The following is a 27,431-nucleotide window of genomic DNA, read 5'->3' on the forward strand; positions in this document are numbered from 1 at the left end:
TTTGTGTGTAGCAGTAGCGATATTGTATTCTAGATTTTTGTGACTCAAGGCAAGATTATGCAATAATATCTGCATTTTGAACAGGTTTGTATCACAGAGAATGAAAAGAGGTGGCAAAGTCATACAAGCTGGTGTTGATGAAATGCTTTTAAAGGTTCCTCGATAAGCTCCTTTGCTGGGTGTTTGTTTGTAAGTGACAGGCTCTCACAGCCCTGGCAGACTGTTTCTGCACATAAGCAGTTCTCCTAACATTATGCTTACTGCTTCTTGACTTGTTTTGTTCCTGTGTAATCCCTCCGCACTTGGTCGGCTCCATTCGCTGTGCTCGGGCTGCTGAAACTGCAGCTCGCTTTTAAACCTTGCTCAATTTTTCAAACTGACTTTCAAAACATTTTTTCATGAGAAAGCAAACCACCGAACTCTCTCACACATCACGCCCGCATTATTTTCATTGCTGGTCAAAAAACTGCTTTCAACAGTGTTTTCTTTATTGCACGGTGACATACACTTAGCAATGATTTTAATATTTCTGGGAGAATATACACTTGATGTATAGTCATGGTACCACAACAATGCGATTGTTCAACTCAGTTGAACAAAGTTGCTTTGTGTCAGCTAAATACTGTGTTTGAAATTTATTCAGTAATATATCAAAATAACATCTTATTCACTGTCTATTTTTCTGGCCTCTGTGTGGCTTTTATGATTACTCCCTTTTTCATTTTTAAACACGCCCCCACGTTTACATCACTATGTGGAAATATTTGTGTAATGTCGTCCAAATGTTCAGCAAAGAAAGAAGGTGTGGTTTTAGTAACCGCAGTTAGTGTTGAAGCAGCCATGTCAGGGAGATGCTGTGTGTATCTAGGAGAAAGCAAAAGCAATTTATTTTGCCTTCCAAAAGAAGATGCATTTAGGAATCTTTAAGATTACTTACAACAGAACAGCAACACATTTTATGGATGACCGTTTCATGAACCTAGGAGAAGAGGTTATTCTGACTTTGCTATGATAATCTGACGCTTCTGAATCAGCTACATATGTTTTGTTATTAGTTTAAGTATTTGCTATTGACTGTTCAAATGCAGAGTTTTTCACTTGTGAGCGCACGAGAGAGACAGGGTCACACAGTGGAGTCAGCTGTCTTAACTTTTTGTGGCTTGTGTACTGGAATCACATACGAGCTTCATTAGTGTGTCTGTCACACCACTCTGTTCTAGTGATGCATTGGTCGGATTTTTTTCCAACCCGCGGGTCCCGTTTTTATGAAATTATTTGGCCCGCCCCGCAAATACCCGCCCTGACCCACACATCGGGGACATCACGGAAGTTACGTTGCTACTTAGACCTTCATATTGTAACCTTATCAAAGAACCTAATAAAATATGAAAATATATATTCCAAATATTTAATATAGGCTATTGGAAACTGCACTAGTGATGGTTCGTCAGTGAACGAATCTTTTAGGTGAACGAATCGTTAACGTAATCCACACCCTCGAGCCAATAGCCTTCAAGTATAAGATGTGAAGGAGCATGTGATTTGTTGAATGTAGTGAACCAATACGCCCTTCACTGTTCTCGTTCGTGAATGAGTTGCATGAACTGATACATCTTGTTCGTGAATGAAATAATTGAGGGTACAAGGTCAGTCAGCCGAGCATGTAAATCTCGTTCAGCAATCAGCAAATACAAAGCTCAGTTATAGGTACTGTGCACATACTCTTGTTTTCATATTTAACATACAGAACCTAACTCCACGTTTAATCTCCGATTTATTAATGTGAATATATTATATATGAACTGTCTGATTCAAACAATTAAAATGTTAATTATGCAAGAAAACCTTGTGCTTTGTTCATCTGAACATCTTATTTAGACTATTTATTTGATGCGATTATATACACATTTTAATAAAGCCAAATCAGTTTTTGTAACAAGTAAATAAATTCTTTGACTTAAGACCATAGACTGTATAAAAACATGGACGTAGTGTCCGTGACATCACCCGTAGACTCCTGAAGAGTGTTTTTGAAGCTTAAAGTGTGCAGAGCGAGCCGTCGCCATCATGGCAGCGCATCACTGTGCGACTCTCCCAGACATTCGAAAATGGGCAAAAAGGCGGGAGCTGGTTGCTGAAGCTACGCCCACCTAGCTTGACTGCAGTGTCAGCAGCAGCAATACACCTGTCACTCAAGTGGCCACGCCCTTAATTATGCAGAACTTTAAGTCTTAATATAATTTAAAAGGTTGAGTTATAAAAAAATTCACGCCCCTCACAGTTGTAATGAAGGGCAAAATTAGCTATATAGACCAAAATCCTTTTTTCTTCATAGAGAGAGCGGGAGGTTACTGCTCACTTAAGACATAACACATAAGACACTCTTTTTCGCCACCTGCTGGTGTATTTGTGTAATATGAAGAAATTGTTACTGAACAAATCAGTGTACAAATCTGAATGAATAATTTTGGTGAACGAACTGGAAATTAACAAATTTCTTGAAAGAATAAAAATCTCCACCACTAAATTGCACGCAACATAAATTGATTTTTATTTTATTTTGTTTTTAATGACCCGCCCCAACCCACCCTGCAAATAAAGTGCCAATTTCTTTACCCGCCGAAACCTGACCCCGCGGGTTATGAGATGACCCGTGCATCACTACTCTGTTGCCCTTTCGGGTTTGAACTTATACATGTCTTTACATTTATTTTGAAAGATGAAGCTCGCGATTATGGAAAGGGGCGTTACATTTCCAATGAGTGCTTGTGGTGTTTAACCAATCACAATGCACTAGGTCCCTTGGCCAATCAGAGCAGACTGCGCTTTTTGGAAGGAGGGACTTTGTGGAAAAGGACGCGTTTGAAAGAGGTGTGGAGTAGAGGACGTACAATAATGTACAGTATTTGAAAAATAATGTGTTTTTTGAACATTAAAGCATGTCAACATATTCTGTTACACCAAACACACAAAATAATGATCTTTATATAGAGCTGTGGGGACAAAGCTATGATGAGTGGGGTCTGCTAAGGTCTTATACAGCAGTATTTCTCCAGTAGGGGGTCAAGAACCAAAAATGGGTCATGGGTCTGTTTTTATTGTGTCAGACAGCAGTGAAACATAAGAATAATATACATTTTATAAAAGTTAAAAGTAAATATGTTTATGTTTATATAAAAAGGATTATGTAATTTTGTTATAATAATATCATCTTGTAATTAAATGTTTATTCTTCATATTATGTTTTAATATTTAATGTTGACATACAAATATAAAATAACTTAAATTATGAATTTTATACAGACATTTTTTATTATTTAAACTGATTGTATGTGTATATATATATGAATGTATATATATATTGTATATATATATATTCCTTATTAATATAATACAAATATTGTTACATTTAAAAAATGTATAATATTTGTACAAGTAAATAATATTTTTAAAAACGGATTCTAGTCCTTCTCAACTGGTGGGGAAAAACAATGCAAATAATAATACCCAACTAACCATGTAATCACATATAATTAAAACCAGTTATTGTATTGGATACTGTATCTAGATGCTGTATTTTTTCAGTTTGTTGGATACTTCCGGGGTTCTTTTGCCAGCCAAACAGCTGTCTTTGAGATGAATGGGGAAGCTAACGGATGGCTAATTTCTCCAGGTATTATAAACCTCCTTGGGCCCACCCATAAAAAAAATTCAGGCCCTGTGAATTCAAGCGACAGCACCAGCTGAAATTAATGGAGACGTTTGATTGATTAGACCTGCATTTCGGAGAGATTCCTTTGCAAATCAATGACTGCCTGCATGTAAGCGTTAATGAAATTGCACACCGGCAGAAGTGAGCTGACTTTTTCCATGACGGAGTTAAGAGTCTGCACTTTCTCTAAAAGCCCTGTGGAGATCTTTCCCCTTTTAACGTCTCCATGAAAATGTCATTCGATTCAAAAATTTTACAGCCACTGAAGTGTCTCCAAGTTGATTCATTTATTTATTAGTAAATGAAAGTAATGAAACGTTTAAACACAGTTCAATAGCGCTGTTTTGTGCTGCTTCGGCCCACAAAGATTTACTTATTTGATTAATGCATTAGGTGCTTTTACAATATTTAGCAAAGCACGGACCCTCTTAATTTATAACCCCCCGGCTAAATGAAAATGGAAAAATATCTGCTTTCCTCTCAAGCTTGATATTACGTTTTGAAGCACAATGTTGAAAGGACCGCGATTCATTATTAATGCTCACAATATAAATAGTTTAGATCTTATTAATATTTCATTTATGGTAGAAAAAAATATTTGAGTGACTGCTACAGTATTGGAAAAACTGTAAATATATTATAAAGACATAGGAAATATCGCCGGTAGGAAAAGGAAATGTAAACACGCGTACGCCGTATGCGTTTCTTTTGATGTCATTCATGCTTTACTCACTGAGCGTAATATTCAACAAAAGAGTCCAGAGGCTTTGTTAAATACACTCTTGGATGATGGTGAGTATACTTGGCTCTCTGGGCTGTGTGTTGTAAGGAGATAACTTATGTGTTTTATGGATTTTTTTGGAGCACTGTAACCGCCATCACAACAGAGATCTTTAATCTCACTGATGTGTGTTCTCCATCGCACTGGGACAGTCCTTGAGTAGGGGTCAGGTGATAATCTGTAAACGCCGGGACGTGGGATCCTGAGAAAGCGAAAAAAGGAATATAAGCTTTTAGAGATCATTAAACATTAATGCAGTGTGATTTGAGTGTCGAGCTCTTGTGCTGAATTTCGGTCTACATCATTATAGAGTTTCATCTCGGGGACCCTCTGAAGTGGCTCCATGTCAAACGGGAGATCAGATTGTAAGCGCCTTTAGAGGAACTGATTAACTTCTGGTTTGCACAATCGCTCCTGAGGCTGAGGACCGAAGTGTTTTATCTGCATCCACTTGAAGCCCTTAAATAAATTGGCTAAATTGGTTTTAAGGGCAGCTGAGTCCAGTCTGGGCAAATATTTAACAGGTCTTTCTTCTGCCAGTACATTACATGTGGAGACGTCCTCATGTCTCCTTTTTTCCAAAATGGTCATCAAACTGGAAAATGATTGACAGTAGGTGTCAGTAGTTGAGTTTGCCAGTAGATGGCAGTCTTTCCTAAGTGTTTTTTATTTCTATTTTTTTGTACACTGAGACAGGTCAAGGTTCAGGTTTTGAGATGCTGTTTTTAGTTGCTTATCTTCTGTAGCATGGCTTGTCAGGTCAAATATCTATCTCACTAGTTATATTACTGTTTGTTCCTAGTCGACAGAAACTATGATTAATACGAATAAATATAGAATGTGTGTTTACGGGCATTTTACAGCAGCTTTGAAGGCAGCTCATCCGATCAAAATTAAGTATGAACTTTCAGCTTTATAATAGATGTCATGTATTTGATAAACACTACTGTGTCACACAGAGCCAGAGAACACATTCATCATAGTCTTGTCAAATAATGCATTACATGACCTTTAGGGGGAGCACTTTTCGCACAGACAGACATATATGCTCATTAATGTCCCCTTGTCTTTTTGAAGGAATTTCTGGTTACTGGGAGCTGAAGACTGGATTTGGCAGTGCAGTCACAGACGTAAGAGATGTTCCCTGTTATAATAAAATATATTAGAAAAATAATTAGAGAGCTACTCTAATTTATGGGTTAATTTCAAATTTATGGGTGTTGTCTAAACTAAGATGATACTAAAATAATAATATAAAGCGTGTATATAGTAATATACATTCATTTAATCATTATTATCGTAATAAAAAAAAAAACTTTAATATATTTATTAAATTTCAGTATAATATGTATAATTACCAATTCCTGCTTGTTTGGTTTAAAACATATCTAGTAGAAAATAAAGTCTGAAATATTTCCAAATAAATTGCCTGAATAATGGACGTGACAAAAATAACAAACATATCTGATGATGATAATATAATTTCCATCTTTACAAAAAGTGTATTGTGTATATATATTAAATAATATTTTACCATAAATATTTTTTATGTATTAAGACAAATGTGATGGAAATATTAACATTTACAGCATAGCAAAAATGACAAATATGTATTTTAAAGACACCACTGAATGGAACTGAATTCCAACATTTAGTTATGATTTAAAATAATATACAATTTTGTCTTTTTTGCAGAATCTTGGTTTGGAAGAGCAGAAGTGTACCTTTGAATACAAATTTAAATACAGTAAACCTCCTGTACAGAGAAACAGTAAGGAGTTGCTCAGGTAATGCATCAATTTCGTTCAACTGTAATGAAATCTGAAACATTTGGAATGTTTTCTCATCCCTCTTCATCTCTTTAAAAGGGTGAGATACACTGGACAGACGGAACTCTCCCAAGTTCTCTGGAAGTGTGGCAGCACGTGGTCACATGACCTGGAAGAGAAAACCCAAGAGACTTCTGGGATCCCTCTCTGGTCAGTGACACCATTTTATGAATTTTTTTTAGGTAAAAATCTCCCACACATGGTGTTTTCACAGAAATGTCAGGCACTAGAAGCCGAAGCATTTGGCCTCTTTTATTAGTATTTTTTTACAAGATGTCCCTGATGAAGGATTCAGTTAACCGTGAGATAAGTAAATCGATGCACATATGGCTTGTGTGATTTCACCCGTGCTCTTAAGGCAAACCCACAGAGACCCTGATGTGGAGAAGGTGTAACGTATGGCAGCCTCGCGTGACTGATGAACATGCCTTAAACTGACATGACGACAGTGTGTTGTTTTGATTTGCCCTTCTGCCTGCAGAATGGGCCGGTTATCAACCTGGAAAGAAGTCTAAAGGCTGATGAACTGATCTGCACAGCGACACAGCTGCGCTCTCTTTCCGCCTTCGTCTGGCCAATCTCTCCATTTATGTCCTGAGATCCACAACTTTCTGCAACTCTGGTGAGTACAGTGCCCTTTTTCTGTAGAACCCTTCTAATTCTTATAATCTTTCTCTTAGGCCCGCCATCTGTTTTTGAACAGGAAATGCCATTATAGGAAATAGGATGACCTTTTGCATTGGCAATCTATTGATGAATCAGCATCCATTCGGCTGGGAGCTTTTGCTGACTGTTGTAGGCCTCGAAGTGCGTGGGTTTATTTCTGTGCTGAATGTGAAGTGCACAGTGTATGTATTGATCCCCCCCCACTGAATGTAATGAGCATGTTTCTGAAGGAGAGAGTCATTTGAAGTTGTATGGGAAAATGTGACTGTGATATATTAAGGCGGTGTGACATGAGACTTTTTTGCTGACTGTGTTTGCAGTTGATTCTGACGGAGCGAATGTTGTAGAAATTAGGCTAACTGTTATAATGAATATTAATGGCAGATGTGTGCATGTTTGCATCTGTCGCAGTGGGTAGTTCCAGAGGTATATGACGTTGCATCACGGTTATTTAGTTTCTCAGACACCTCAGAGGGAACTCTCAAGGGAGTTTTTGTCCTTTGTCAGTGTGAGTAGTTTTGCCACATTGGCAGCTTTTGCTCAAGGGCCAGCAGTGTAGGGACTGTGGAATAGTGCATTAAAAATAACTTGCATGAACCGGCGAGAGCTTGTGTCACGCGTTGGCTCATGTTGGTGGCAAAAGGGGATGCCGGCGCTTTGTCACGACGCAAACTTGAGCTCACCCTGACAGGCTTTGCTTAGTTGCTGAGAAATGCTTTGGATTGGATGGTAGACAGGCACTCAAAGCAGAGCCATTTTAACCAGCACTGACACGTCATGTGAAAAATCTCTTCATATGTGCTTTCATAATTACACATCTACTGTATATACACAGAGATAAGGTGCGGATCACGTTTCACCCCAAAATCAAAGACATTTTTTTGATTGTGACATTAAATGGAACTATTAAGTTATTAAATTAAACAAAGTTTCAAACCAAAATTGAATTTCCATAATGCATAGGTTCTCAGCCTTTTTGACTTGAGGTCCTGCATATTGTAATATAGTTCTGTTAATATTATACAATGTAGGTGGGCTTCAAGTATATATTAAAATTTAAATATATTATGAACTTAAAACTGGGAGACTGTCAGTGTGGGTATATTAATTGCCTTAATTAATTTTGTGATTTCAGAAATTTCAGATGAGGAAAAAGGAAACATTTCACTTTATGTTGTGATGCTGTTTTAACTTAATTAGATAATTAAAACTATAATTTAAAATAATATTGAAATTATATTAATAATAGCATTTGTATGTTAAATTATATATATATATATATATATATATATATATATATATATATATATATATATATATATATATATATATATATATATATTATATATAACTGGGCATACATGTCTAGATATTAATTTGCTTTTGAATTAATTTTTTTTTTTAAATCAAACTGTTATTAAGCATATTTGTCAACCATATCTCATTACTGTAATGTGACAGAGATTGTTTATTCTCAATGGTGATAAAATATTTTATACACTATGATTCAAAAGTTACAAAAGATTTGTTTTTCATATTAATTTGATACAGTATTTTCTGATCATTAAACAGCTCTTAAAAAAGTATCACGTTATATGTTACTGATAATAATAATGTTTCTTGAGCACCACATTTCTGAAGGATCATGTATTTTATTTATTTATTAATTAATTTATTTATTTTGGGGTGTAATATGACCTTGACGTGTTCTTGACAAGTCTCATGTGATTAACCTACAGTAGAGTTTAAAATTGTTCATAACAAGCTCTGATTTTGCCTGTCTGATGTGTCTGACACAATCCACATGTCCATGTACTCTGTTGGTTTCTCAATCAGTGACAGCAATACAGAATGTTCTTCTGTCTCAAAGCATCTCCCTTTTTTATGAAGTTTCTCAATACAGGGTTGCTTGGGGAAATAATATATGAGACGTGGCACAAAAGACATAAAAATTGTACACAGTCTGGGGAGGATGGATGAAGAGGCTTGTGGGTAGTTAACATGCTGGAGCGCTTCCTGTCTCGGCTGCATGCTTTGGCTTTCTTGGTATTTTGGCTTAAATGATGCTCTTGTCATCTGGGCACACATTAAAGGCAAGCCCATCTGTGACTGCGGGATGAGTGAATTCAGGGCACATGCAGATTATGCTTATTAACATCTCAGTGCCACCATTATCAGCTCAGCAGGGACTGGAGTCCCCTGTTTGTCACAGTTAATGTTTCCAGTGCAGTTAAAGCCTGACTTATGATGGACTATTTCACTCCTGTTTCAGACCGACTCCGTCTGGTGTGTTGTGTGGTCTTGACTCTAATTTGTCATTCTTTAGTATTCATGTATTCATAGTACACAGCTTGAGCACATTCACATGTGTTTATTTGTAGGAGCCTGGATGTTTTTTTTATCCTCTGTTTGCATGCGCATCTGGAGATTTCGTAACCAATTGAATTTCTCTTGATGTATGCAGAGCATGACGGCAATGACCATGCAACTTATGTAAACATCATTGCAAATCAATACATTCAGGCTCACCGCAATGACTGTTTCAGCAGTTACAGAATGCATTTGCATGAGCAGAGTGCAGTGACTCCTCTGAAACATAATGTTTGTAGTGTGACTCCATTGTAAGTCATTAAAGTCATTTTTAATCTAAAACATGTTATAATTGGCTCATATGGTGAATGGAAAATTGACCTAATTATTGCCATTACACTAGCTCACTTTTGATGTTTTTTTTTAGTGACGTGAGTTTTGAACTCACACAGAGAGGATGTGCATGAACATGCCTGGTCATAAAAACAATATATTACATCTTGGAGGTTGAGGATTATTTCTGTACTCACAGAGCTCAGCTATAAGAATTTCTGATGGTTCAGGTTTTGTAACTTTGGATGGATGGATAAATAAATAAATAGTGTTTAGCAATGTACAGTATTTTAAATGTGCAAGAACAAAAATGCAATTTATAAGAATATATTTTATAATGTTCATGTATATTAATTAGTGTGTGTATATACAGTCCTTTGCAGTATATGTGCATTTCATATATTTCATTGTAGTAAAAAAAATATGCAGCTCTATAATTAATTTCATTTTTTATTTATTATTATATTTTTTATATAGTTTATTTGTGTGTGTGTGTGTGTGTGTTAAATATTAGGTATATACAGTAAACAATTTATATAATTAGATTTTTTTAATTAGATTTTTAAGGTGCAATTGTAAATTAAATTTGTACAGCTGCAATGCATCTCCATTACAGCTATACAATTATAAAATACATTTGTGCTGATAACCTTTGGTATGTGATGCAAAACATTACTTATTTAGATATAAAAACATATAAATATATAAAAAGTCAAGATCAACAAATGTCAACATAGCTCTGGTCTGATCAGGCAAGTGACAGCCTCGAATCTCTCTCACACTGACCCCAGGCCATTCGGCCATCCATATTTTCAAGCCCTGTGTCATGGTCAGATGCCCTCTTGCAATATTTACCAAATCTTGAAATTGCTTTCTGATATGAATTCTGCTTTTCGGATTTGTTATGTGGAAAGCACCACCATGCAAACATATTGCTGCCAGTTTTTAGCTCATTGGAATTTAAGAGTTATTTGGACTCAGGATCCGGTACACAAGATCTTCAGATGTTGCCTATTGTACAGAAAGATGAGCCATCCAACTGAAAGAGAAAATCAGGATGAGCCTTGTATAATATTTATACTGATTATTGTAGTTCTTTCTCATACAATGTAGACCCTCACCATCATTTTTTTATGCAATTTGTCTTTTTTTTTTTTTTTTTTTGCACTTTGTCACACCCGAGCATGCTAATCAATGTCTTCAGGATCACTAGAAAATCACAGGTAGGTGAGTTTGATTATGTTTGGAGCTAAACTTGAGGATTTTTTGCCAGATTTGAGGATCCCTGTTCTAGAACATGTTACTGGTGGAAGCAGACTGGGGCTAGTTCTGCCTTTAGGAAGGCAATTGCATTTTACATTAAATAATCATGTATTATTACTTATACAGGATACATGTATTAGTGTAAAAATGTATTAAAGGAATAGTTCACCAAGAATTAACATTTTGTAATTTACTCCCCCTCATGTTGGTCCAAAGTCTTTCTTCTGTAAAATACAAAAATATATATTTTGAAGAATGTTGCAACTGTTGCAAATTAGCTCAGAAGGGAAATGTATATAAATAATTACAATTCATTAGAATGAATTAAAATTATTTATATCAGCTTTACAGTATACTTTAGCAGAATTATTATTGTCAATAACTAATCTGTTCATCCAGCGAACATTCAGTGTAGTTTTATATTAAATCTAAGAAATGATATTTTCGTGGCCACAGATAATAACCCTCTTACAGTATTAATGCATTAGAGCATATTGCAAGATCGGATTGTAAAAGGGACATAATTCACAAAGTGGTGGCAGAATCAGAAACTCATGCAATTTGTACACCAAAGGTTTTATTAACTAAGCACTAACACACACAACTAATCCAAGCAAACAAACAGAGGTGGGTAGAGTACCCAAAAACTGTACTCAAGTAAAAGTAAAAGTACTTCTAGAAATATTTACTCAAGTAAAAGTAAAAGTACTAGTCTTGAATAGTTACTTGAGTAAGAGTAAAAGAGTATCGGATAAAAAATCTACTCGAGTAGTTAGTTACTAGTTACTTTGGGTCATATATACTGAGCCTATTTTTATTTAGATATATAGATAAAATGTATGTAATGTATGTGTGCGTGTATAAATGTATATATTTCATCAGCCTTTACTCCAATTTATGTAATTTATTATAAAACCCTGTCTGTTTACTTAAGTAACAGATATAGGTGTCATGCCATAGCATATTTTTAATACGACTGACTTTATATTAAATGTGAATTTAACATTGAAAGTTAATGTGATATAAATATTGCTACTAATCTTTCATTGTTCAGAAAGAGAGCAAATAACATTTACATTATTAAAGATAATTTTCACTGACAGTCTAGATTTCAATCACTCTCAGAAACTTCCATTAAAATCACTGAAACTGTTAACACTGTGAAATCAATATCTTAATTAAAGATTCGTACACACATCTGCACTTTGTTGTTCCTGCGAGAGAATTCACCAGAAAGAGGTCTCCAGTCAGTGAGCGAGTGAAGGAAGCACCGGCATTTTAGCGATGACTCATCGGAACACCTCTGATTGGCCAATGCTTTAATAAGCTCAAAAGAATCATGTGTGATTGGTTATAATGCGCAGCGCTGTATAAACGCATCTATCTCTGGCTAAGCGCCAGCAAGCAATCACAGATCTGAATTTAGCAGCTGATAATATGACTCGCTGAACGTACTTGCACAGGTGTGATTGTATTAAAATTAGTAAAATCTTAATCGGCTATTTTTTGTCTTTTGGAAGCTGCATTCAACTTGACTCCCCTCTGTTATAAGCCACACACGTACAACAAACTAATGTCACAGTGGTATCGTGTACTGTAATCGAATGTAGCCCAAGTTATTACCTGTTAAACAGTAGACAGCACACGCGGTGTTCATCTAATAAGGATCTCCATCGCTAGCAAATAATAGCCTTTGCAGATTTCAATTCAGTGCTGTTCCAGTCACGTTTTCAACGCTCTTTCTGTTCTTAAACGTTACAACTCTGAGTGAACCACTTCAGACGCTCAGCGCGTGCGGCAGGGAACTGAACGACTCATTCAAACTGATTCATGAACCAATTCACTCGTTTGCCAATTGGTTTGATCAAGCCTTTGAACAGAATTGACTCAAAAGAATGAATCATTCGCGAATGGGCATCGTTCATTGCCCAGAGAAAAGTAGACGGCGCGTTTGGAATAAACTGAAGCATTATAACATTTATTGCATTAAGATAAAGTAACGAGAGGAGCGTAACACACAGTAACGAAGTAAAAGTACAGATTTTTCCCCCAAAATTTACTCAAGTAAGAGTATAAAGTACCCATCTTTAAATATACTCAGAAAAGTATTCGTTACCCCAAAAAATTACTCAAGTAAATGTAACGAAGTAAATGTAACTCGTTACTACCCACCTCTGCAAACAAATATACAGTCACTCATACACGCGGAAGGGCAAGTAAGACTGGATGAATAAATCCATTAGAGAAACAGGGAATGAAGCTATGAAAAGGAGTCAGTTAATTCAATTCAATTCAGTTCAAGTTAATTTGTGTAGCACTTTTACGATACATATAGTTACAAAGCATCTTTACAGAAAATTAAGTTTCTACAATATTTAGTAGTAGATTATCAGTGGTGACTGTCACTTTATGTACATATGGCAGAAATGTATGGAAATATCAACTAAAGACGTAATCAAACAGAGGATGAACACTATTAACAGCGATTATTAAATGATGCAATCAAACTATGAGATGCATTATTTGAATGCATGGCCAAAGAGATGCATTTTTAATCTAGATTTAAACAGAGAGAGTGTGTCTGAACCCTGAACATTATCAGGAAGGCTATTCCAGAGTTTGGGAGCCAAATGCAAAAAAGCTCTACCTCCTTTAGTGGACTTTGCTATCCTAGGTACTACCAAAAGTCAAGAGTTTTGTGACCTTAGGGAGCGTGATGGATTGTAGCATGGTAGAAAACTTGTAAGGTATGCAGGAGCTAAACCATTAAGGGCCTTGTAGGTAAGTAATAATATCTTGTAACTGATACTGAAATGAATAGGTAGCCAGTGCAGAGACTGTAAAATTGGGGTAATATAATTATATTTTCTTCTCCTGGTAAGGACTGTAGCTGCTTCATTTTGGACTACCTGTAGCTTGTTTATTGAAGATGTGGGTCAACCACCTAGAAGTGCATTACAATAGTCCAGTCTAGAGGTCATGAATGCATGAACTAGTTTTTCTGCATCAGAAACAGGTAACATTTCTTAGCTTAGGAAATGTTTCTAAGATGGAAGAATGCTGTTTTTGTGGAAATATAATTTTCAAAAGACAAGTTGCTGTCTAATATAACACCCAGATTTTTGACTGTAGAGGAAATGACAGTACATCTGTCTAGTTGCAAATTGTAATCCAAGAGATTTTGTGTACTGTTTTTTGGTCCAATAAGTAATATCTCTGTCTTATCCGAATTTAATAGGAGAAAATGGTCATCTTATCTTTTACATTTTCAACACACTCTGTTAGCTTAGATAATTTACAAAATTTTATCTGGTCTCATTGGGATTTATATTTAAGTGTCATGAGCATAAGAGTGGAAAGTAATCCTGTATTTTCTAATAATATTTACCAAGGGGCAACATGTATATTGAAAAAAGCAGAGGAACTTGGACAGATCCTTGTGGCACTCCATATTTTACTGTTGATAATTGAGATGGCTCCCCATTTAAATAAACAAAGTGATAGCGTTCGGACAGGTAGGGTCTAAACCATCTTTAAGCCTGCCCTTGAATACTTGTATAGGTTTGTAATTGATCTATGAGTATTTCATGATCTATGGTGTCGAACGCAGCACAAGGATCAAGTAAAACTAGCAAAGAGATGCAGACTTGGTCTGATGCAAGAAGCAAGTCATTTGTAATTTTAACAAATGCCGTTTCCGTACTATGGTGTGGCCTGAAACCTGACTGAAATTGTTAATAGATGTTTCATTTTTTATTTTTTTTTTGTGCAGGGAGGAGCACAATTGAGCAGACACAACTTAAAAAAATTTTTTTTTTGGAAGATTTGAAATGGGTCAGTAATTTGCCAGTTCACTAGGATCTAGTTGTTTCTTAATAAGAGGCTTTTTAACTGCCAGCTTGAATGGTTTTGGGACGTGACCTAAAGAAGCGGTTCTTCTGCTACAGGTAACAACTCTTTTAATAATTTAGTAGGTACAGGATCTAACAGGTATGTTGTTGGTTTAGATTCAGTGATAAGTCTATGTAATGAATTAAACCTTCATATTCGGAAGAAGGAGGCGGGAACCGGCGGACAATCAACATGAAACTTTAATTACAAAAATAAACACAAAACCGTGCACCAGCCCCTCACGGACGACTGGTGCGCTCAAATAAAAACCAAAACACAACTAAAAGCCCAGGCCTGGTCCTCTCTCGTCCTTCACTGTCGTCGCTCCAGTTTTATATCCTTCCATCTCCTCCGTGGGCCTCGAGACCGGTGGGTCGAACAGGTGTAGCTCATCTCCAATCACTCCACCGGCCTCGCTCCCATGTCCCTCGGCCCCGCCCCACTCGTCACAGTCTATTTATCTCTTCCTGTCCTATATCCTGTCGCACTGTAGTTTATTTTTGGGTGCGATGGATGAAATTGAAATGTTAGATGCTGTAGAATCTACATTTGTTATTGTATTTCTGATATTATCTATTTTACCAGTGAAAAAATTCATAAACTCATTATTATAGTGTGAGGGAATATTTAGATAGGCTGGTATTTGGTTATTTGTTAATCACGCCACTGTGCTAAATAAAAACCTTGGATTGTTTTGGTTATTTTCTATGAGTTTGTGGATATGCTCGGCCCTGGCAGCTTTTAGAGCCTGTCTATAGCTGGACTTTCTTGTTTTCCATGCAATTCTAAAAACTTCCAAGTTAACCTTTGAGTAAAACGTTTTTTTTTTTTAGTTAAATGTAGCCAAAAGCGGGCCAGCTGGGGCTAGAGGAGTGGTTATGAACAAAGACGGAGTTTCACCGCGTCAGTGTCAGCGGAGTGGATCATTTCAGAAAGCTAATAGCTATAACACCAGCATTAAAAACTTTTACAAATAAGTTGAGCTCAAAACTCACTTTCAGTCAGCAGTGAGTGTTGGAAATAACTTGATCTGATGTGGATTATAATCACCATACAAGGCAGAAATATTTATAAGCGATTCAAAAGACTTCACGCTAGGCATTAACATTACCATAGTAAACATGGTAAATATAACCGCTTGAAAAATTCAGACGTCAGCTTCTTATTCTCTATCACAAACGTGTATTTATTTAGTATCATATTTTATCTGTCATAAGTCTCGTCTTGTTTAGTTTTTGTTCGGGAATTTTATAAAATATAGAAATGATCATTCTTTCTAAATGTGATGTATATAGGCTATTGTGACTTCAAATAAACAGAAACAGACTCAACTGAATAGCAGACTATGTTTATAACGCTTTATTTCTGTGTGACTAATTTTCAATCCTGATAAATTAATTCATTATGATGCATCACCTTATTATGGTAAAACATAGATGCTTTTACATTTAAATATTTAACAAAGCGTGCAAACAAACGGCGGCTTTTATCGTGTTCGTTTTGTGATCGCCCTAATTCCAGTGATTTATTTTTCATTCGTTTTCTGATGACTTTCTGATGATGGTTTTAGTGAAGTGCAGCAGAACTTCAGGCCTGACTGTGGAAACGCAGCGCTATTTTGGCCTCGGTGCTACAGGCCCGAGGCTATTACTGGCCCAACAGTGGAAATGCGGCTATTGTAACCAGGGGCCTGTTCTGCCTTTTTGAGGTGGAAGTTGCATTTTGGGGGGGAGGTCCATAGACCCTCATAGTTGGCTAGTTGTTTGGGTTAACCACATCAACTCTGGGGACCCACCGGTGGGTCCAATATTGCATATGCCTAATTCTCAAAAAATCTAAATAACAGCTGAAGTGGTTAAGGGTGTTAGGGATTATTTTTTAAGAATAACAAATAGTTGTGTATCTGACTGGTCCAGACGCTATAAAACCAAATGCTTTCGACTCGCATTGACTTTCATAGTATGGAAAAAATACTATAGAAGTCAATGGGACCTGAAACTATTAATTTGCTAGCATTCTTTAAAATATCTTCTTTTGTATTCCACAGAAGAAAAATGCATATAGTACAGGGTTGGGATGAGTAAATGATGAGTGGTGGACTATGCCTTCAATTTAGTCATATATACCTATTAATTAAAAATCAGAATGTTGTACAGTGAATAATTGCAGTTTTGGTAAATGATTGGAATACTAGCAAATAGGAATTCTTTGTCTTGTATGGATGTGTTATCTAAATAGAATAGTCTGGGACTAGTTATGTCACTGAACACTCTGGAAGTGGGAGGTTTTAAGTACTTTGTGGAAGAAAAAAGGCTTTATTTGATCATTTTAACACCCTTATAAAAGTTCCCCATAGAACCACCCCTGCCTGTCATTTTAGCTTTTTTGAAATCTGGAGCGATTGCCACATTGATCCGGTCTTGAGCAGAATGCACTTTTGTGTTTTGCATAATTCACCTTGTTAAACAGTCATGCTTTTCAACAGCACATGGATTGTTTGTTTCTGTTCAAGCTTGCTTTGCAATACTTTCCTCTGCCACTAATGATTCACTTTGATGCTGATGCAGCCTGACTGATTCTAAGGCAGGGCATTAAACGCGCGCGCACACACACACACACACACACACACACACTCAGTGCTCCAGAAAACAAAGGCAGGCATTTTGGCTTTGATTTTATAGATATTTACATCAATACTTACTACACAAGCTTATTTATGTAAGCATGTTTTACAGTGTGCCCTGACACATTCAGTTATTGCATGCATAAATATGCAAACACAGCTCTATTTCTTTCCAGTGGCAGTGTGAGCTGACTACATTTTGGTTTCTTTTACTCTTTTGTTTCCAGATATTTCTCCACTGATTTTTTGTAGTCTTATATTTCAGTGATTTCCTAACAGGGACACACATAAGCATCATATATTAAGCTTTGTAAAAATGTTATGAAGTTAAGACTTAAAATAACTGCCAATACATTAAAGTGACATCTTTTAATAATTAAAAATTTTATAGCAAAATGTATCGTTATAGCAATACAATGTCAGGTATAATTTGCCTAATGAAAAAAATGCAAAGGCAGTTGTGACTTTTTCTTCCTAATGGAAGAGGGGTTAGTGATAAATGTAATTAATTATTATTATTATTATTATTATTATTATTTAATATCCAATATAGTGAGGTTTTAAAATTAAGTATGTTTCTTGTAATTGTGAACTCATATTTAACAATTCTGAATATATTATCTTGAAATTGCAACTTTATTTTTCATTTTTGTGACTTCTCATAATTGTGACTTCATTTTTTGGGGAATTAATAGAGTTTATATCTCAAAATTGCAACTTTATTTCTCGCTATTGTGATTTGTCTTGTAATTTCAACGTAACATCTCAAAAATGATGAGTTTAAATTGCAGCTTTTTTTCATTATTGGTAATTATTATTATATTATTGTTAAATATTATTGTTTATTTTTTTTACATTAGCACACAATTATCTTTTTTGAAAAAAATATCTGTTTTGAACAAATATTTGCAACATTAGACTTCACATATTACCCCCAAAAGTGAATAAAAGAAAATATTTAAAACATGCAACAGACAACCTCTTTTCTAGATTAAAAAGGTTTGTTCCTCAGAATCTGTGTCTGAGTGCCGAGGGACTTTTAATCGTTCTTGCCTTCTCGACAGAAAGTGAGGATGATATCGTACTCACAACTCCCCTGAGACAAATCTCCAGACACTGATAAATGCATGTTGATTTATTTAGACTTGTTCTACAGACCATTGCAATTACTTGCTGGCATTGCAGTCTCAATTTTATTGTCCTTTTGTGTCAGATAGCAATGTAGGCTATATGTCCGACCTACCATTCTAAAATATATTTTTTCTGTATTGTTTACATTGTCAGCATAGACAGTAGGAGTCATACATGCTCTAAAGAATAGCCTGAAGTGTATATGAGGAGAGGGAGTTTGGCAAGAGAACTCTGAGAGAACTTCAACAGTGAGTCGCTGTGACATCTTCCTCAGCCACTTCAGTCCTGTGTCACTGGGTCTTGGTGCCCGGCCACATGAGCCGCAGTGTTTAGCCTCCCTGTTCTGGATCAGAGGGAGGGATGGGTATAAGAAGATATAGCATAGGAAAGTGAGGAAGGAAAGACCCAGAAGACTCCAGAGGTCTCTCTGAATCACTGGTGCTGTTTGAAGGATGATGAGGCATTGCTTTAAGGAAGGCTGAGCCATGTAGGGTGCTGAACAAGCTGAGCTGAACAGACATCTTAGTGGAGGATGGACTACATTAACATGCAGCGCCTGTTTCCTTCGGATACACAACAGCTGAATATCTCAGCACCAAATTATCATTTTTCCTTTACACTTGTATGTGATTGACTTTTGCAATTTTATTATTCATTTAAGTTAAAATATTTACTCCTGTTTCTTAAATGAAAGATTTCTAAAGCAGTTTCCCCAGAAATCATTTAATTGTACTCCTATATTGTATCGGAATATTTTTAGAAGTGCTGTAACACACTGGAGAATTTGTCATTCTTTTTTTCGTTTTCATTCTTAATCCTGATATTTATTTTATTTGAATATATTTTCAAATGTAATTTGTTCCGGTTATAGCAAAGCTGATTTTTCAGCAGCCATTACTCCATTAATCAGTGTTGTACGGTTTTTTTTAGAAATCATTTTAATATTATTTGGTGCTTTTTGCAAAAGTTCTCATTTTCACTGTTGAAAAGTTGTGTTGTACTTGTTGTTATTTGCTATTCTTGAATTCTTCTTTAATATATATTTTTTTAATTTTCATGAATAGAACATTTGTAACAATTCAGTTCCCTGCTAAATCAGTAAAACTGCATGAAATTCACATATACTGTACCTGTGATTGCATTCCTTCTCATTGCTTGTGTCTGAATTAATTGCAGTTGGAGAGCAGCTTGCATTCTGTGAGTTTCTTGCTATGCATCTGCAATAGGTTCAATTTTTTTCTATGCATATGAACTTTTGAAGGTAAATCCAAAACTGCACACACACACACACACACACACACACACACACACACACACACACACACACACACACACACACACACACACACACACACACACACACAGTAAATGCTTATAACATAGTGAAGCTGTTGTTGTCTCATTTTTGTTGTTAGACTTAGGGATTCACCCAGAAGAGGACATTTTCATTGTTTAATTATCCTCTTGTCATTTTTTTTCTTTTGAAGAATGTTTCAACTGTTTTTACTCATACTATGAAAGTCAGTGTGGTCAAAAAATTACCTATTCAAAAACATGTTCTTTTCTTTTTGATTTGTGTATTGCTTGGTTTGCGATTTTTGGTTGGAATAAGCTGGTTGGAAAGGGATGTTGCATGAATGCACAAATGCATTTTATGTTGAATTCATATCTTTATAATGTCATAAAAGTATTTGTAAAACAAAAAGGTCTAACTTTGATGTTTTTGCTTGAATTCAGCCTCTCTGGCAAAAGGAAAATAATGGAATAGTTTTCCCAAATATAATCTCTCTATATTTGTTTTGTCTTATTTGTTGAATTTTTGCAGATGAACATGCTACTTGTTTTTCCCCACATGATAAAAGTGTATAGGTATAAAACCACCATAAAAGTATTATACAAGTGTTTGACGAACGCATCGGATAGAAGTATTTATTCATAAAAATCCACCCAAGTTCTCAAAACAAACATGGTGTCTGTTTTGACTCTTTAGACATAAAATAGTTAGTGAATGGGAATTCTTCGTTAACTATAAAATACTCTTTAAAATATTGTGTTCCACAGAAGAAAGTAAGTCACACATTTGGAGCGTAATTAAAGTGAGTAAATGATGAGACCGTTTGAATTTTTTGGTTGAACTATTCTTTTAACAACACGTTTTGCACTTTATCAGTGATGTAGCACAGATGTACAGTTCTCCTTATGTCGAAGTGTTATGTTTTGTACATTGCATGGCCTTGCATGTTTTAGCTCTGTGAATTAACAAAGTTGTTTATGCACCATAAAGGTGACAGTTCCACCCTGAATGTTCCATTTGAAATTGATGTCAGAAGCTATTGGTTTTAGCTGCAGGGGTGTCCCATTATTGAAGGCTCTCACTGCAACCAAATGGAGGGTCAGGCGAAATTTTCCATTACCGACTCTAGCTAGGTCTGGGTGAGAGGGGTGGCATAAAAGCTTTTAGAGCAGGGACAAAAGCCAGTACGCAGCAGTGTGACCGAGACCCAAGGCAACAGAATTTTCCACTTATCATCAGCCTGTGTGTGAAGGTATGGCCAAGGGATACACTTAAACTACAGAATTCCTCTAAACCTCCAGGGCAAGGTGTCTTTAGCATCCACTTCCTCTTAGAAAGAAAGAACCATTCTCATGCTGACCTCAAGTGTTTTGAAGGCATTGGGGTAAGAACCTTTGCATTTGCAGGACCCTGCATTGTCACTAAGAACGTCCTGGAGAACTCTTTGAGGGAAAGAGATTTTGCTCGAGTGCATAAAATAAAAGGCTGCTGTCATGCGGTACTGGCATAGGTATTTGCACGTTCCCTCTACGCTCAGCGATTTATGGATTTTTCAGGTCTCTCGAAGCAAAGCACTGAGCCAGTACAGCGGACCTCGTGTCACGCAGTCAGTAATGAGCTTCTTAATTAAACCCTGCAGGCTTGTGGCTCAATTAGGGCTGACAGACAAAGTTAAACTGATCAATCCAGGAAGTGCTTCTGCAGAGCTCTGTTAGACGCATGGTACTTTGAAGAACAAGAGACTGATTTGATGTTCTTTACCAAATTTTCATTGTGTTTTCTGTGAGATCAGGTGACCTTTAGCCTTTCAAACTCTGTATGATTGTTGTCTCCTTCATGCTCGTCAGGGCCTATTAGCTTGCTCAATTGATGGACCCATTGCTGTCTTCAAACAAGTCAACTGTGCCTCCCCTCCCCACCCTGCCTTTTGACCTTGCTGGGGGCATTGGTTGAGGTTACTTATACAGTAGGACTAGGCACATTCATGTTCCTCTCATTGTGCCTACTTTCTTCCATCTCTGGTCCTTACTCAACCTCGAGAACTTTCCTCTAAGGGTAAGGATGATAGATAAACTGCACTAAGAACGTATATCTTGGGTTTTATGGTTTTGTTTTGCACTACTTCACAGGAATCACTTTAAGTTTCTTGCTCTTTGTGAATGTTTGAACATTCGTCTCTTTGAATTAGTGTTTCTGTTGTCTTTAATGACTGGATTGAATTTACCTCCGTGAAGAATGAAAGAGGCACCCATTCAATTGGCCTCAAATTTAGACGCTTTCGAGGTGATGTTTTAGGTTGGTCTTAACCTCGGGAGCACCTAAACTTGTTAGTGTACTTTGGCTTATTTTGACTTTTTAAACCTTTCTCAAAGGCATTGAGATATTTGCCTGAGTAACAATTATTAAGTGATGATTTTAAGGGTTTTAACCTAGTGATTCGTGATTAATTCATATTCTGATGATCAGATGAAGCAAATTAGCCAGAGGTTTGTAATCCAGATTAAGCCAGTGGAGCCCCCCATAATTCCTCACTCTGCCAGATTAAAATGGCTGGTAGACACAAGAACTGTCAGATATTGTGATGTTGATGGAAAGCCGCCCCTCATCCGGCTTAAACCTCCTGGTTTTTAGCCCATGTCTGCTCGCTTGTTTTTTTTGTTCATGCTGTACGTCTTTCAGCTCAGAAAAAACGAGGACCGAGCAGGGTGAGGGGTAGGTAGAATGGGCAAAAAAGCATATGAAGGTTGAATCTTAAATGTCACAACAGACAAATATTCAGTTTAGTGACAGAATAACTGATGTAAGAGTCTACAGGTGGTGACCAGACACCCTGGGCTGGACCAGACTGCGGGAATGGGCATGTACAGTTGTGGGTACGGCTTCGTTGACATGTCGCTCATTGGACATACCCAGACGGCTGAAATCTTGGGTGCCGATTCTACCCCAATACCCCTGGGGCTGCTCGATGAGCGTAGTGGGACTCCTCTAGCCTCAAAAAACCTTTACCTCAGCCCAAGCAGTGATAATGTCTTCGACAAACAAGGGACTAGGTGCAGTAAAATTTGGATTTAGGCATTTTTTGCCTTTTGCGCATTGTATCCAGTGTGGGATCACGTGTTCAGCGCCTCACCCACATGACCTCATAGCAGGACCAATCAAATGGTGCCGTTCCATTGGGGTTGAGCGAGAGATCACTGGAGAAATCATTTTCCCTCTGTGGTTTTTAATTTCAGTCCTTTCCGAACGTCAGTATTGGTGGCCATCGGTTAAGAGCTCTGTGAAGGTAAATATTTTTATGTTTTCAGATGTGATTTTTAATACATATTTTGATATAACATTGTGGCCTGGTTAGTTATGAATGGCCGTAAGGAACGGCGTTCTGTATTTCAGTGAACTGAACAATTAACCTTATGCTGTCTTTATGTATGATGTTCCCCTGGAATAATTCCTTTAGTCCCAAGTCTCCTAATGCTAAGAGTTTTGTACCATATATAGTCAATATATATAGACCATTTAACATTAAAATATATTGGTTTTACATTTCAAGAAATATCTTGAAACAAGTATATTTTGTTGTGGTCTAAGTAGCTTGTGATATTTTGAACTGATTTGCTTTATTTGCTGTAGGTTGTTGCATTTTTTTGCTATATCTGTATATCGTTTGACAGTTGTCTGTATGCCGCATACAGTATGGCGTGAAGGATTGTGACTTGTGTGTCAGTTTCAGTTGCGATTCCGACCTTGCAACATTAAATGCTGCTCGGCCCTTTGATTAATGATTCTAGAGAGGTACACAGTTTTGTTCGTCATCGTTACCTCAATTATCGTCACGAGTTCTTTATATGTCACAATGAAACAGAAAGATTTCTTCTTAAAAAACTGTTGGTACGGAGTCCACCCATTGCCAGTTTTTTAGTAGACATTTATGAGCAGAACAAAGAGTTTTTATTCTAAACCTGAGAGTGATTCAACTTGAGAATTTAAATTTGTAGGGTTATATTGACATGGTACCATCTTCCCAATGGATTATTGGGATTTTCTCATACAAAGGTTTATATTGCAGTTTACAACCAGAGGTGTCTCCATTTAGCATTTCGGCACTTTCGATAAATAGGCCGTTAGCGTAGCATGGCTCGTTGGTACCGATATCTCGGGTCTCAGATCCCTGGATTGGTTTTGCTTGATCTTGCATTGGCATTGCTGGGCGACTGAGCTCTTGATTATAATTTGGGTTGAGATCCAGGCTAGGGCGACTGATCAGGGATGACAGTTTTCGAGCCGCCTGTCAGGCTGAGTAGGGGAGGGTGCCCCTGCAGACACGCGTACTGCAACAAAAGGCTCCTCTAGAGTTGTTCATATATGAGTGTTCATGTGCCCCCTCCTCCCTCACAACACAACGCCCAGCCAAAGAGACCCCAGCCCTGGTGATGCCACATGCCCACAGGGAACACTTGTGCCTAAAAAAAATGTAACCACGAAAGCCTGTATTATCACTTGGTTTTAACACGGTTTGCTTGCATTATGTGTTTAGGGAATTAGTATTTGGTGAGTGGCCATTTTAATTAATCAATATATTTTCCATCAAAAATGTGTGTGGGCAAATTACTTGATCTATATCAAAAAATATGTGATCGCTCATTATGTGCATGAGCTGAGACTCTAGTAAAGGAAAACAAAGACTAGACCTTATGCATAATTGATTTGGTCCTAATAAATGGTCTTTTTAATTGTTTGTTAATTAATTAATTGGATTTTGCCCATTATATCCCTTTTAATTTCAGTCTTTTATATATATATATATATATATATATATATATATATATATATATATATATATATATAATGAAGTTTAAAATGACAGTTTTCCTATAATTAAATATTATATAATTTTTTATTTTTTTTTATTTTAGACATTATTTAATTTATTATTTATTATCCAATTAAAATTTCTGTTTGCATTAAAAAAATTAAAATAAATATTTGCTTTTGGGATTAGGGTATTTTTGCTTTGAATTCTGGGTTTCTGGATAATAACGTAAATTTTGTTATGAGTAATTAATAATGGGTAATTTTTTTGGGCGACTATTTTTTTAACATTTTCCCTTTTCTTTTGAACTATAGAAAATGCAACACAGCAAAAAAAAAAAAAACCTACTCATGAAATTTCAAAAATGCTGTCCTGATGAAAATTTATCTTAAAAATTCAATTGTGAGTTGAAAAAAAAGTACAAAATACATAATATAGTATTTGACACTCAAACTGAGTTGCCATGAAAGGGTTCATAAGTTCATTCTGAGTATTTTATGACATTTAGGATGAAAGCAGCACTTTCTGCAGTGAAATTCTCCTTATAGCGTGGAATTATGAAGCAAGCTTATGGCTGATTTATGTTTGGATGTAATGACTGCCTTGGAGGATTAGGGCAGGCCAGATGACGGTGGGTGGACTCAGATTATATTTAGCATTTTCTTCTGGTGCCTGTTATATTGCTTTGTGTTTTCTGTGTTTATAAAACGCTGTAGATCAAATGCTCCCGCCCTGCTCTTCATTCAGAGGTTTTAATTTAATTCCTCCCCACGGTTAGCGATGACCCATCATAAGGACCTCATCACAGAAAGAATATCCTCTCTATCCTCTCTCAATCATAATACAAATCTTAAAATTTGTAATTTCTACTAATCTTGTGAATGTGAGAGTCAAAACATCAGAAGTTGTGTGGTCTGTTCTACTTATTTACATACATCAGTGTTTCATTTTTTATTTTTATTTTTTCTTCAGATTGAGCATTTCAGCTGCTATTTGTTTATTAGAAAATACAGAATGTTATTGTCTGCATGTCTATAAAGACTGACTTTTTTTCTATTTGATCTTTTTGATCTCAGTGGACGTGTTCTGTTCTGGTTTATAATCCTGTTTGAAATCATATTATTCTGTTGCATACACATGCAACATTTAATCCTCTTGTTTTTCTTTACACACAACTGTAATTTAAATCTTTTTTCTTTTCTTTTTTTTTCATGTTTTCTGCCCTGTTTTGGGGATTTTTTTAAATTAAACTATTTGAATTTTTTCCCCAATTAGCTTATAATAAATAAATAAATAAAAAACATTCAAAGGGATGTTTGGGCCTGCTAGTGTTAAATTTGTTTTTTTTATACATATTTTTTAAAAATGTTTGTTGCAAGATTGCAAGATTTCTGCTAATGTTTTTTTTTCTTTCATTTTTTGAAAATTTAACTAGGTTTTTTATTTATATATATTTTGTATATATAATTTTTTTTTTATACAAAAAAAAAAAATCTGGATTTGTTCTGATATTTTATCATTGAAAATCTCCAGTTTATTAAATTTGTTTTTTGTTTTGTTCTGATGTTTCTTTTTTCTTTTCTTTTTTTATTACCGAATATATTGTACTAAGATGGGTTAAACCTGGACAAAATGGTTTAGACAGCATGAAGAATTTAATTTGGCTCTTGTTTTGGCCTCTCTGAAAATAGTATTTGACAGTCTTTCTTGAAGAATGACTGTGCTGCTTCCGATTATTCCTCCGTTACCTCCCTTCTTCCTGGTTGCTTTTTGTCTTTCATCCTCGTGCTCGCCCATGGTTGTGATTTCGAGAGCAAGAGAAAAGACAAACTGCCTCAGGCTATAATTTGCCCTGAAATCTCGCATGAGCCAGTGTCTCCAATAAACACTGTCGCCTCTCGTCAAGCTCTCGCCCTTGATACACTGACAGGACTAGTGAAGTGTTTAACACGATAAATCATGGCGCTTGATCTGTCCAGGCCCCTCTGCCAGCCCACTTGTACAGGGACTTACCCCCTTCTTTCTGTCATAGAGGAGCGCACTTGCTGTTCTACATCTTTATGATTCAGGTATAGCCTGAAAAACCCTAACTGGTTTCTGGTCTTGTTGAACATTATTCCAAAAACAATAAAAAAATTTGACTTTGAAGTGTCCATGTTGTTATCCACTCCCAGCCTACACATTTTCCTGACTAAATGTCCTTTTTTACTTGGATATACTTCTTACTTTGTTTTATAGAAATGTTACTGTTTTCAACATGCTTTAGCCGTGGACATCGTGTCAGCAGTTTGCAAGAGCATGCTAGCATTAGATTGTGAACATCATTTCATATAATTCTAATGTTAGTGGTTGAGTATTTTGTTAAAATACTTTCATTCCAGTATTTCACTTTTTTCATTATAATGATTTTGTCAAAGGAGAAATTCATTGAATGTGCCCCCATTGTAGCCACATTTTTGTTGTTGTGTGATTTTGGTCAGTAGGAATCAATAGCTTTGAGCATTTGACAAATGGATTGTTTATGCAGTCTTTTTGCTCCTGATGCTCAAGACCTCTTTTTCCATTTCGCATTAATTAATTAGAAAAACAGCCTATGGTCTGAACAAGCATTTTGATTTATTTTCTCATTGCAGACCTGCTTAAATTGCAGAGGAAGTGGGGTGTTTGTTTCTGGTTGTGTTGGAGTGAATTGCAGCCTTAGGGTCTGTCTCCTGTCACACTATTGTAAGAAATAAGGTTATTCTTTTTCTCCTCCTGTTTTAGCAGTGTTATACAAACACCATTTTTAAAT

The 27,431-nt window shown here is 36.1% G+C and overlaps 1 protein-coding gene across 10 annotated transcripts in view; it reads left to right on the forward strand.

Annotated features, from left to right (window-relative positions):
* LOC132095467 (poly(rC)-binding protein 3-like) overlaps positions 1–27,431 on the forward strand; it is a 69,039-nt gene that overhangs the window by 12,712 nt on the left and 28,896 nt on the right. For 8 of the 10 annotated variants that reach the window (XM_059500497.1, XM_059500500.1, XM_059500504.1 and 5 more), the window contains exons 2-5: positions 5,571–5,623; positions 6,189–6,280; positions 6,362–6,472; positions 6,804–6,944. The gene's annotated coding sequence lies outside the window, so the exon portion shown is untranslated. Of the gene's footprint in view, positions 1–5,570; positions 5,624–6,188; positions 6,281–6,361; positions 6,473–6,803; positions 6,945–23,010; positions 23,117–27,431 lie in introns of those variants that run through there. The other 2 variants (XM_059500498.1, XM_059500499.1) reach the window with 2 other exon arrangements.

Source organism: Carassius carassius, chromosome 19, assembly GCF_963082965.1.
Source record: "Carassius carassius chromosome 19, fCarCar2.1, whole genome shotgun sequence".
Lineage (NCBI taxonomy): Eukaryota > Metazoa > Chordata > Actinopteri > Cypriniformes > Cyprinidae > Carassius > Carassius carassius.